Source organism: Xenopus tropicalis, chromosome 8 (assembly GCF_000004195.4).
Source record: "Xenopus tropicalis strain Nigerian chromosome 8, UCB_Xtro_10.0, whole genome shotgun sequence".
In the NCBI taxonomy this organism is placed as follows: Eukaryota; Metazoa; Chordata; class Amphibia; order Anura; family Pipidae; genus Xenopus; species Xenopus tropicalis.
In genome coordinates this window covers 94,270,735-94,282,986 of record NC_030684.2, presented here as the reverse complement: position 1 = coordinate 94,282,986, position 12,252 = coordinate 94,270,735, and the positions used below count along the sequence as shown (strand labels likewise).

Sequence of the window (12,252 nt, the reverse complement as noted above, 5' to 3'; positions counted from 1 at the left end):
TTTACCATTTTGCAAATTTTTTTACAGCTTCACAAACCTTTTGCAAGATTTGCAAATTTTTCGGCAAAGTGAAATTGGATAGATTCGCTCATCACTACGCCTCAGTGTTGGGTTCCGGTACCATACTGTTGGTCAGTAGGTGCCCCTTTTTAATAGATACATTTTCATTTGTTTCATATATAAATATATTGGGCCAGATTCAATTCAATGAGAAAAAGATATCTAATGATTTATCACTAGTTGAGGGGCGAAATGTTTTGCCAAGCATGGATTCGCGGCGAATTTCCACGTTTCGATTCCAGTTTTTTTCCCATAGACTTCAATAGAGTTTTCACATGATAAACTGTGAGATAAGTTTTTTTAATTGAATTGCATCTCAAATTGAATCTCATCAGTTAATTTTCATGTGATATTCTTGTTTTCTCACTGAATTAAATCTGGCCCATCGTGTGCTTCTTTTTACTGGACAGGGTCGGACTGGGCTGTGAAGGGCCCACCGGGGCTCCCATCCCAGGGGCCCTGCAGGTGCACTCATCCGGGGGTGTCCTCAAATCCCCCCCCTGTAGGGGCCCCCTTAACCCCCCTCGCAGGGTCCCCACCCGACGTCCTCCCCCGAGCACATAAATTTGACGCGTCAGGGGAGGAGCGTTCGGGAGGGGGAGCGGTGGCAAGGGTCGGGTCTGGGCCGCCGGAGCCCACTAGAGCTGGGGCCCACCGGGATTTTTTCCGGTGTCCCGGCGGCCCAGTCCGACCCTGTTACTGGATAAGGAGCAAGATTTGTTGATGTGACAATGGGAGAAGATATCTGAAGAAGTGGTGTTTTGGATGATAGGGAAAAGGAAGATTGATGTGAAAAAGAACTTACAATTCATTTTAATGTGTTCCCCCTTCTCCAGTCTATGAAGCTCAAGTGGAAGCTACCCTTTGCAAGTAGTTGCATGATGTTTCATTTTTCATTGAAAGAGAGCTTTTCATTTTTCGATCATATCTTGTGTTGGAAAGAAAAACTAAGAGGTAAACAAAATTGTATAAATATGTATTTCCTTACAGGTTTAGTTCATATTTATATGCCTTGTCACCGGGACTTAGGGAATCTAGGTTCCCAAATCTCCATGCCCACAGGTAGATTAGAGAAGGTGTGAGACAAAGTTACTGTAGGGCACCATGGTTTTTTAAATTTATACTGAGGCACCTGCCCTCTAAAAGGAAGAGTAGGGATGTAGTTACACTTTTGGGGTTGTTCACCTTTACATTAACTGTTAGGGGCTGATTTATCAAAGTACGAGTTCCAATCCTGAAATGGGCAAAATTCGGATTAGATATGATATTTTCTGATGATTGCAAATATCACAAAAATATTTACAAAAAAAATCGTATTAGTCACGATAATATTGTATTGGAGATCCGAAAGTCACAAAATGTTTGTATCCGAACGATTGTAAACGGCGGGAAAATCTTTCTGACTTTGATCCTTCTGTGCATGATTTTGGAAGCCTCCCATTTGGAAGCGATCATACTTTGATAAATGAGCCCCTTAGTGTGACATAGACACTCATATTCTAAGACAATTTCAGTTTGTTTTCATTTTCTTTTATTGTTTTTCAGATATTGTTCTTTTTGATCTGCAGCTCTCCAGTTTGGAATATCAGCAGCTATCTGGATTCTAGGGCCTTGTTTACCTTGGCAACCAGGCAGTGGTTTGAGAGAATGTAATGAATAGGAGCGGAAATGAATAGAAAGATAAGGAATAAAAAGTAACAGTAATAATAAAATAATAACCTCACAGAGCAATATCTCTTTGGCTGCTGGGGTCCGTGACCCCCATTTGAAAGATGTAGATGAGAAAGGCAAATAATTCATAAACTCTAAAAAATAAATAATGAAGAAAAATTGCAAAATTGCTAGGAAAAGAACATTCTATAACATGCAGAATTTACTTTTTGAAACCTGGCAAGAACTTTTTTTTTTTACAGACCATAAAAACCCTGTACCTTTAAAATGGAAAAAAAAAATCTAACCTTTTCCTTGGCAACTTGAGGGACAGGCACGATTTATTGATTGACACCTGAAATCAATATAAACAGGACTTTAGCACTACATTTTAATAAGAGACTATAGAGATTTTGGAAATCAATTCATCAATGCCCTGTCTTTTTGGTCCTATTAAAAAAATATCATTGTTCAAAATATACTTTTCCAAGAATGAAAGGTCAACTACAGTCTTGAACTACATGTTAGAAATATAGGCAATTGGGAACATCACCAACAGAAAATGAATTCTACTCTCAGAGTGAGAAGTTTGAATTTAAATGCAATATGTTCAGTGCATATTATATTTAGCTATTGAGTATGTTTTCATCAACGTCAATACAAAAGATAAGTTTCCCAAGATGCAGCACCACCATCTATAGGGAAATGATTTAATGCTAGCTGATGTAAAATGTATGAAAGCACCAAAAAAATGATATACTTCAGAGCATTCATTAAATTCTGTTTTGCTTTCTATCGGTAAAATCACACTCTATAAAACCTTGTAAAACGTTTCATCCACATGTCCTTGATAGAACAATTATATCATCTTCGGTGTTTGCATGATAAAAGGTTGTCAACCCACTCTTATCATTTCTTTCCCAACAATGAAATAAAAAATCCACTTCTGCTGTAGGCCTTTGTAATCTACAAAACACATTTTGTATATTCATGAGAAGTTTTGTACATACTTTAATGGTATGCTGCAACCACTTTTTAAAACATTTTAAAGATTATTTTCCAAAATAGTTTATGCCACTTTTCATGTTGAGATTCTACCTACAAAGAAAGATATACCCTTAGCCACTTATAATGGCTATAATAACCATAATATAGTAGGTACCAAAAGATACATTTCTATATGAGATTTTTACAATATGTATGTATCAGGCTTTAAGTGGACACATGCTATAGTGTTGTTGGAAACATTGGTCCCAGGTGTTTCACAATTGAACTTAGGAATCTGAGGCCTCATTTAGAAAGCACAGTACTTCTTTCTTTCTACTATGTATTTACTGGACATGTGCAATAATGTATAAGTGCTGTGTCTGTGTAGGTGCTTGCAGATTCTCCATCTGTGTCTAGGGCTATGGCATGGTAAAGCGAAAATACTTAATTCTTAACTGTTGTTGTTGATGATAATAATAAGTGAGTTAAAGCTGACCTGATCCCATGCTCTTCCACCACCCAAAACACACAGCATGCCTCTGTAAAGCTGTAGAATGGATAATATTTCTCTACACAGTAGGGGAATGTACAGCCATCTATGCAGTACATACCAATCAACTGGGAACATAGCTTCTACAACTTCTATAATACTTTTTCTATTTTTGTCTGCATAGTTTAAATACCAACAAAACATGCTATACATTGTAAGATAAAATGTAAAGTTATTTTACTTATATTCTGTCTTGTCTAAAATACCCCAGGAAATGGACCTAAAGTTTTTGTTATTTGTACTGTCAGGGCATTTTAATTGAGTCTTTTCAAAAATATTTTATTCAGTAAGCTCTGCCTCTGATAAAGTGTAAGTAAAGCACAACATCTATTAGGTTTTTGTTTTTAAAGAAAATTTCAAATGAGAAGGAAAGGTACAATCAATGTTTGATACCCCCAGTGATTGTAATCACTTACAGCAGTAAACTGCACTGACTCAGGGTACCTGTGCACAAGCAATCCCTTACTCCTGTTCTCTTTCTTTGTGATCCCAGGGCTGATGCGTGGGCAGTAGAGTGAAAAAGCTGGCTTTTTTTTTTTAAAGTTCTACTTTTCACTTTACTACTTTTCACTTTGTGCAAGCGGCATGAAGACATAAGGATTGCTCGCTCACAGATAATCTGGACCAGTGCAGTTTTCTCCTAACAGAAGCACCAGCCCAGGGTATCAGGTAAGTAATTAAAATTACTGGTGGTGCCTAACATTTTGGCAACCTAGTGATCACGCCTTTCCCTTTAAAGGGATTCTGGCATGATTTTTATAATGTAATTTTTTTTTTAATAAATTACACTGTGTACTGGGTAAACAATTCATTCTACCATTTAAAATTTTATTTTATCGTTTTAAATTTATTTTTCATCTGTAATATTTATAGTGGTATACGTAGCCATTTCAGAGCATTGTGACTGATCCTGTGACTTCAGAAAGAACCAGTACTGCACAATAGAACTGCTTTCAAAAAAGCTATTGTTTCTCCTATTCAATGCTCAATGTTATTTCCCAAGGCCACCCTGGACTTGGCTTTCTTCTATTTATTTGGCTTGGGCACTATTCTAATATCTACAACTAAGTAAAGCATGAGAGAATTTTTAGCAACACAAATTATTTCTCACTTAATACGTTGAAAGCTTCTCCAGTCTTAAAGTGATGTTGACACTACTTTGTACTTTTCAAAATATTAATGTAAATAAAAAGTTACCTATAGGTTGTGTTTATTATTTTTCACTGGCATGTGATTTTGTAAGTTATTGTTGCATAAAGCTCATAAACTTGACTGTTTTGCCAACCTGACTGTCCCTTCTCAGCCTGTCAGTTATAGCTTCTAATGCTAACAGACTCCTGCAGCACAAATATAACATAAATAAAAAAAAAACTGTTTTATTTCTGGTGTCAGTATCTCTTTAAGTTAACTAAAGTTCCCACTGCCTCTCACTGTATTTAATGTATTTGTGGCTAAAGTCCTTCTACCTCTAACTGTATTTAATGTATTTGTGGTGTCACTACCCTGTCTTTCACTGTATAAAATATCAATAGTGATGAGCACATTTTTTTGCCAGGCATAGATTTGCAGCGAATTTCTGCATTTCCCCATTGGCGAATTGTTTTGCAAAACTTCAGAGAAAATTTGCAGCAGGAAAATTTGTCGCGTGTCAAAAAAAAGTCACGGTTACATCAAAATGGGCATGGCTGAGGGCACCTGGAAAACTAAAAACATGTCAATTTTTAAATTAGATAGAAAAAAATCTGTTTGCTCTTTTAAAACAGATTTCAGTACAGGAGCAGCACCATAAACAGATGCATTTAAAATGACAGAATCCCTTTAAAATATGTTGGACATTATGCCACTATATTGGTCTTCACAAGCAGGCATTCCCATAGTTCGCACTTTGGATCTAGACAGTATTCCTGGAGGAGTGGGGAGAAGCAGGGGAGCAGATGCAGAATGAGATGCAAACAGCAGAGGCTTTGCACGAACTGTGTGTTGCTTGCCTGGTGCTAGGGTTCGGCATGTGGTGGAACGAGTGGACAGATTGTTGGGAGGGGCTGGGGAAGACCCGGCGGTCTTGGTACACATAGGTACCAATGACAAAGTTAGAGGAGGGGGGGAAGTCCTCAAGAACGATTTTAAAAAGCTAGGTGCGAAGTTGAGGGCGAGGACTTCCAAGGTAATTTTCTCAGAGATATTACCTGTGCCACGAGCAACATTAAGAAGGCAGCGGGAGCTCAGGGAGATTAATGCGTGGCTGAGAGATTGGTGCAGGGAGGAGGGCTTTGGGTTTCTCCAGAACTGGGCTGATTTCTCAATCGGCTACAGGCTCTTTGCCAGGGATGGGCTGCACCTCAATGATGATGGGGCAGCTGCTTTGGGGGAAAAGATGGCTAGAGGGTTGGAGGAGATTTTAAACTAGGAGTGGGGGGGGAGGGTGCAGCGGGAAATTCTGTGGTAGACAGGATAGATGAGGTAGTGGGCATAGTAAGGAAAATTGGGGGAGGAGACTTGCTTCGGGATACTGATAATGGCAGGGAGGCCCATAAGTTGTTTACACGTCATTCTCACGCCGGAACCAGTATTAAATGTATGTTTACCAATGCAAGGAGTCTGACTGGTAAAATGGGAGAGCTGGAGGTACTGGCGTTGGAGCGGAAATATGATGTGATTGGTGTTGCTGAAACTTGGTTGAATGAGTCTCATGACTTGGCTGTTAATATTGGGGGGTATACATTGTTTCGGAGGGACAGGGGCAATAGGAAAGGAGGAGGAGTGTGTCTGTTCATTAAGCACGACTTAAAAGCAAATATTAAGGAGGAAGTGATGGGGGTAACAGAGGGAGCTGAATCCTTATGGGTTGAGCTTCTCACAGATAGTAAAGAATCTACCAAGCTAATTGTAGGGGTATGCTATAGACCCCCTAATGTAAGCGAAGAGGAGGAGGCCCAGCTCCTGTTGCAAATAGAAAAGGCTGCTAGTTTGGGGCAAGTGATAATAATGGGGGATTTTAATTACCCTGATATTGACTGGGGCAATAGTACTGCCAGGACAGTAAATGGGAACAAGTTTATAAACTTGCTGCACGACAACTTTATGTCACAGGTTGTTGAGGAGCCAACCAGGAACAATGCTATACTAGATCTAGTGATCTCTAATGACCCAGAACGTATAGCAAATGTGCAAGTGGTTGAACCCCTGGGTAATAGTGACCATAATGTTATTTCATTTGATGTTTGGTGCAGGAAACAAATTTACACGGGGGCAACAAAGACACTGAATTTTAGGAAGGCAAATTTTAGCTCCTTAAGGGCAGCGCTTCAGGGCATAGATTGGGGCATTATGTTTTCTGATAAAAATACAGAGCAGAAATGGTTGTCATTTAAAATGATATTAAATCATTACTGTTCTCAATTCATTCCATTAATAAGAAAAAGTAGAAGTGTTAAGAATCACCCCATGTGGCTTAACTCTGAGGTAAAGAAGTTAATAGGGAAAAAAAGGAAAGCTTTTAAGAAATATAAGTCAGAGGGGACAGTAGCTGCGTTTAATGAATATAAACACTATAACAAGTGTTGTAAAACAGCAATCCGGAAGGCAAAGATAGAAAATGAGGAGCGCAACGCGGCCGAGGCCAAGACTAACCCCAAAAAGTTTTTTAAGTATATTAATAGTAAAAAGATGCAGGTTGAGGGTGTGGCCCCATTGAGTTATAATAACAATATGGTTACAGCGGATACAGAAAAGGCAGATGTGCTTAACCAGTTCTTTTCTTCTGTGTATACAGTAGAGGAGCCAGTGGGCCAAGTCTCACCCAATAGCTTCACTGTTGCCTCAGCTCCAACTACACAGTGGTTGGCACAGGATATGGTGCTTAAAGGGTTACACACGATAAATGTAAACAAGGCACCTGGGCCAGATGGAATACACCCTCGGGTACTGAGAGAGCTAGGGGCAGAATTGCAGTGGCCCTTGTTTCTGATATTCTCAGACTCTCTTTCATCAGGTATGGTACCTAGTGATTGGAAGAAGGCGAATGTCACTCCCATATTTAAAAAGGGAATAAGATCTCAGCCTGGCAATTATAGGCCTGTAAGTTTGACATCCGTGGTGGGCAAGTTATTTGAAGGCTTGTTAAGGGATCACATTCAAAATTATGTAGTGGAGAATGGCATTATGAGCAGTAATCAGCATGGCTTTATGAAGGACAGGTCATGTCAGACCAATTTAATTGCTTTTTATGATGAGGTAAGTAAGAAGCTGGACAGTGGGGATGCAGTAGATATAATCTATTTGGATTTTGCCAAAGCATTTGATACCGTTCCCCACAAACGACTGCTTTCTAAGCTAAGGTCTATTGGTCTTAGTGAAGTCGTTTGCACATGGATAGAAAACTGGCTACAGGATCGGGTACAGAGGGTGGTTGTTAATGGCACATTCTCTACTTGGAGTAAGGTTCTCAGTGGGGTCCCTCAGGGTTCTGTACTGGGTCCACTTTTGTTTAATTTGTTCATAAATGACTTAGGGGAGGGTATTATGAGTAATGTATCAGTGTTTGCAGATGACACAAAACTCTGCAGACCAGTCAATTCTATCCAGGATGTGACATCCCTGCAGCAGGATCTTGACCAACTGGCAATCTGGGCAGCTAAGTGGCAGATGAGATTTAATGTGGATAAATGTAAGGTCATGCACCTGGGATGTAAAAATATGCAAGCCCCGTATAACCTTAATGGGACTGCACTAGGCAAATCCATAATGGAGAAGGATCTTGGAGTCCTTGTAGATAATAAACTTGGCTGTAGCAAGCAATGCCAGGCAGCAGCTGCAAGGGCAAACAAGGTTCTGAGCTGTATTAAAAGGGGTATAGATTCACGGGAGGAGGGGGTTATTCTTCCCCTTTACAGAGCACTGGTAAGGCCCCATCTAGAATATGCTGTTCAGTTTTGGTCTCCAGTGCTCAAACGGGACATTATTGAGCTAGAGAGGGTCCAGAGAAGGGCAACTAAGCTGGTAAAGGGTATGGAAAGTCTCGGTTATGAAGAAAGACTGGCCAAGTTGGGTCTGTTTACACTGGAGAAGAGGCGCTTAAGAGGTGACATGATAACTATGTATAAATATATAAGGGGATCATATAATAACCTCTCTAATGTTTTATTTACCAGTAGGTCCTTCCAACGGACACGAGGGCACCCACTCCGTTTAGAAGAAGGGAGGTTCCATTTAAATATTCGGAAAGGATTTTTTACAGTGAGAGCTGTGAAGTTGTGGAATTCCCTCCCCGAATCAGTCGTACTGGCTGATACATTATATAGCTTTAAGAAGGGGCTGGATGGATTCTTAGCAAGTGAGGGAATACACGGTTATGGGAGATAGCTCTTAGTACAAGTTGATACAGGGACTGGTCCGATTGCCATCTTGGAGTCAGGAAGGAATTTTTTCCCCTCTGAGGCAAATTAGAGAGGCTTCAGATGGGGTTTTTTGCCTTCCTCTGGATCAACTTGTAGTTAGGCAGGTTAGGTATAGGCATTATGGTTGAACTTGATGGACGTATGTCTTTTTTCAACCCAACTTACTATGTTACTATGTTACTATGTTACATGGTTTAAACTAAACTATACTAACACTGCTAGTGAATAGAGAGGTAGGAATAAGCGTAATGACTAGTGATGGGCGAAATGTTTTGCCAGGCATGGATTCGCAGTGAATTTCCGCGTTTCGCCATTGGCGGATTGTTTCTCGAAACGGATGAAAAAATTTGCCGCTGAAAAATTTGCCGCACATCCAAAAATTGTTGCCGTCATCAAAAAAGAATAGTCGCGGGCGACAATTTTTTTTGCCACTCGACATTTTCGTCGTCTCGCAAATTTTTTTGCCGTTTTGCGGATCTTTTGAAAGATTCGCGAATTTTTCGGCAAAGCGAAACGGAACAGATTCGCTCATCACTAGTAATGACATCTTAAGTGCAGTGCAGTCCTATATTTCTATTTCATAATTTTTAACAAAGGCTGTACTCGCATAGATTTAGTCCCAAATATTTCAAAAGTTAATTCCTATGTTATTGTTTTGAATGTGTCAAATAAATATAATTATATGTTTCTCTGCCATTTGCTCTTGTTTTATGTCAGTGCTCAGGGGGGCTCTTATTTCACATTACATTTAATTTAATGCATTTTTAAATGAATGAATTCATTGTTGCACGCTGCTTTGCTCTGATTAGATTATAGCAGATATGTAAACTGTTTTGCTTTTGTTTGGTTTATGACATTAAAACAAGCTTTATACCATAATGGAAATTGCGAATTTATGATTCAAACATTTTAGTCATTAGCTTATTTAGAAAATGTGTCTATTATGTTTCAATGTATTTGTCCTAGATCACCCATTAAGTGTTATAATTATGTTATGTTATTGCAAGAGTAGAGTGCCTTTACAGGTACTAATGTGTGCAACCAAGGGAGACATTTACTAACTGTCGGATATTATTTTTCTGATTCGGTTTATGTAACAAAGAACAAAAAGTCATGACCTTTCGGAGATTTACTATGCATCAAAACGGCTAATAATCTGAATCCCACAATGTAGATCATGTAGAAGTCAATGGCAGATGTCCCTTCCCTGGGGGGTCCTTGTTTTGCTTCGGATCTTTAGAGGTTTCGGATTTTTGATGCGATAATTCGAAAGTTGCAGTTTCATGTGCCAAGTCGAAAAAATTCTGAATTTTCACAACTTTTCTGTGACTTATGTCACATTGACTTTAGTAAATGTAAAACATTCATTCATGGAAATGACTTTATTCGAATTTTAACATAAAATAAGAAATGGAGTTTTCTGCCCCATGTGTGAACTGTAGGAAAGTCCTCCACTTTAGCTAGGAAAAGAACCCCATCTCATGTATACTCTGAGCTGGCTTTGCTGGTGTATATAATGCACACAGCGCATAAGACAACATTTAAGGAATATTGTCCTGGGAAAACATGTTTTTTCAAAATATACCAGTTAATAGAGCTTCTCCGGCAGAATCCTGCATTGAAAACACAAACAGATCCTTCTATATTTGCTTTTGAAATTTCATATGGGGCTAGTGTCAGGCTTGCCTGCTCCACGACCCGCATCGGCATCATAGTGCGCGCGTGACTGTTTGGCAGCACGCCAATACCAATGCACTGAATGTGACGGTACGGGCACTCGTCCGGATTGACGCCGCATATGCGCACAAATTAACGCTGCACGCAGGCGAATCAATGCTGTGCGTGCAAATTGACACTGCATGCTGACGCATGTGCATTGGCCTTTAAAGGACGCTGCGGCCTAGTCACTTTGCGAAGTGATCGCTGTTGCTTGCAACTGACACTGAGCATTCTTACCTTGATTTCCCGTGTACCTGACCCCTGCCTGACTTCTGATACTGTTTCTCTGCTGCCTGGATCGACCCATTGCCTGCCTGACTACGCTTTTGCCTGCCGACTCTGTTTCTACCTGGATTTCTTACGGCACTCCTGTCACTCCTCCACAGGTGCCAGTCCTGTTTCTACCCTCAGTGACTGTACGGCGACAATTGTGATAGCTAGCCATATTCTTAATTTCCCAGGGTGTCACAGCCATGTGTCCTGTGCTCTGATAAATTCAGTCACACTTTACTGCTGGGCTGCAAGTTGGAGTGATATCACCCCCCCCCCCCCACCAGCTGGTTAGCAGAACAAAAATAGAAATAAAAATAGAAAAATAAATAAAAAGTGAAAAAACGACAGTATCCCTTTAACTTAATTCAGATTGGAAGCCAGCATCATCTGTACAGAAACCACAAACCACCACCGATTACCTGCCACATATACAGGAGACACCAAAGAATATATCCTAAAAAAAAAATGAAACTGAAAAAAAATGAAACTTCTGTATATAATATTGTCTGTGCTTTTGTATAAGAGATCAAAGATAATGGCATAGAAAAACACCTTAACTGAAAAGCTCTAAAATTTGGTGTCAGTTTCTCATAGGGCCATATTTACTAAAGAGTGAATTTTCTCCTTGTCTAACTTCACCTCAATTTGCCAGGAGTATTTTCACAATCCATCTCATATTTACTAAAAATTGTTAGTGCACTGTTGCAAATGAAATGTGGTGAATTTTGTCCTGGCGTAAATTGTCTCTGAAAATTCACCAGTTTTTTTACACATGTAAATGACATGGGAAAAACTCTCTAAAAAACTTACGGCACATAGAAATGACACTTAGGGGCACATTTACTAACCCACGAACGGGCCGAATGCGTCTGATTGCGTTTTTTCGTAATGATCGCTATTTTGCAATCTTTTCGGAAAATTGACGCGACTTTTTCGTTACCAATACGATTTGCGCGAAAAAACGCGAGTTTGTCGTAGCCATTCCGAAAGTTGCGCAAAATCGCGATTTTTTCGTAGCGTTAAAACTTGCGCGAACCGTCACGAAAAAAGGTGCGACTTTTCGCGCAAGTTTTAATGCTACGAAAAAATCGCCAGATTTTGCACAACTTTCGGAATGGCTACGAAAAACTCGCGTTTTTTCGCACAAATCGTATTGGTAACGAAAAAGTCGCGATAATTTCCGAAAAGTCGTAAAGTCGCCGAAAAAATCACAAAAAATACGAAAAAGTCGCAAAATGTTCGTTTTCCAATCGGAATTTTTCCAATTCGAATTCGAATTCGTGTCTTAGTAAATCAGCCCCATAGTATATTAGTATGGAGGAATGTCTTTATAATGGCAGTTCTCCAGCTTCAACCTGGAGATATTTCTCTTGGCGAAACTCATTCTTGAACTAATGCTTATGCCCCACACAGCGTATGTAGAGTTTTTTTCTGGCAGCTGAAAAATGCTTGCAGAGAATACGCTCCTTACGCTTAAAAATACACATACGCTTAAGAATACACTTGGGTGCAGGCACATATAGCCGATATTCTCCTAAAAATGTGAGAAAATGCGTAGTCCCGCGTTTTTAGGTAGATATTGGCTAATGTGCTTGCTGAAAATATGCACCAATAAGC

The 12,252-nt window shown here is 39.7% G+C and overlaps 1 long non-coding RNA gene across 1 annotated transcript in view; it reads right to left on the bottom strand.

Annotated features, from left to right (window-relative positions):
* The window catches only part of LOC108648399, a 52,795-nt gene extending 50,720 nt beyond the window's left edge, over positions 1-2,075 (bottom strand). The window contains exons 1-2 of the long non-coding RNA XR_001925243.2: positions 2,019-2,075; positions 866-1,007 (exon numbers count right to left, since the gene is read on the bottom strand). This is a non-coding gene — a long non-coding RNA (uncharacterized LOC108648399). The remainder of the gene's footprint in view (positions 1-865; positions 1,008-2,018) is intronic.
* Positions 2,076-12,252: the final 10,177 nt, after the last annotated feature.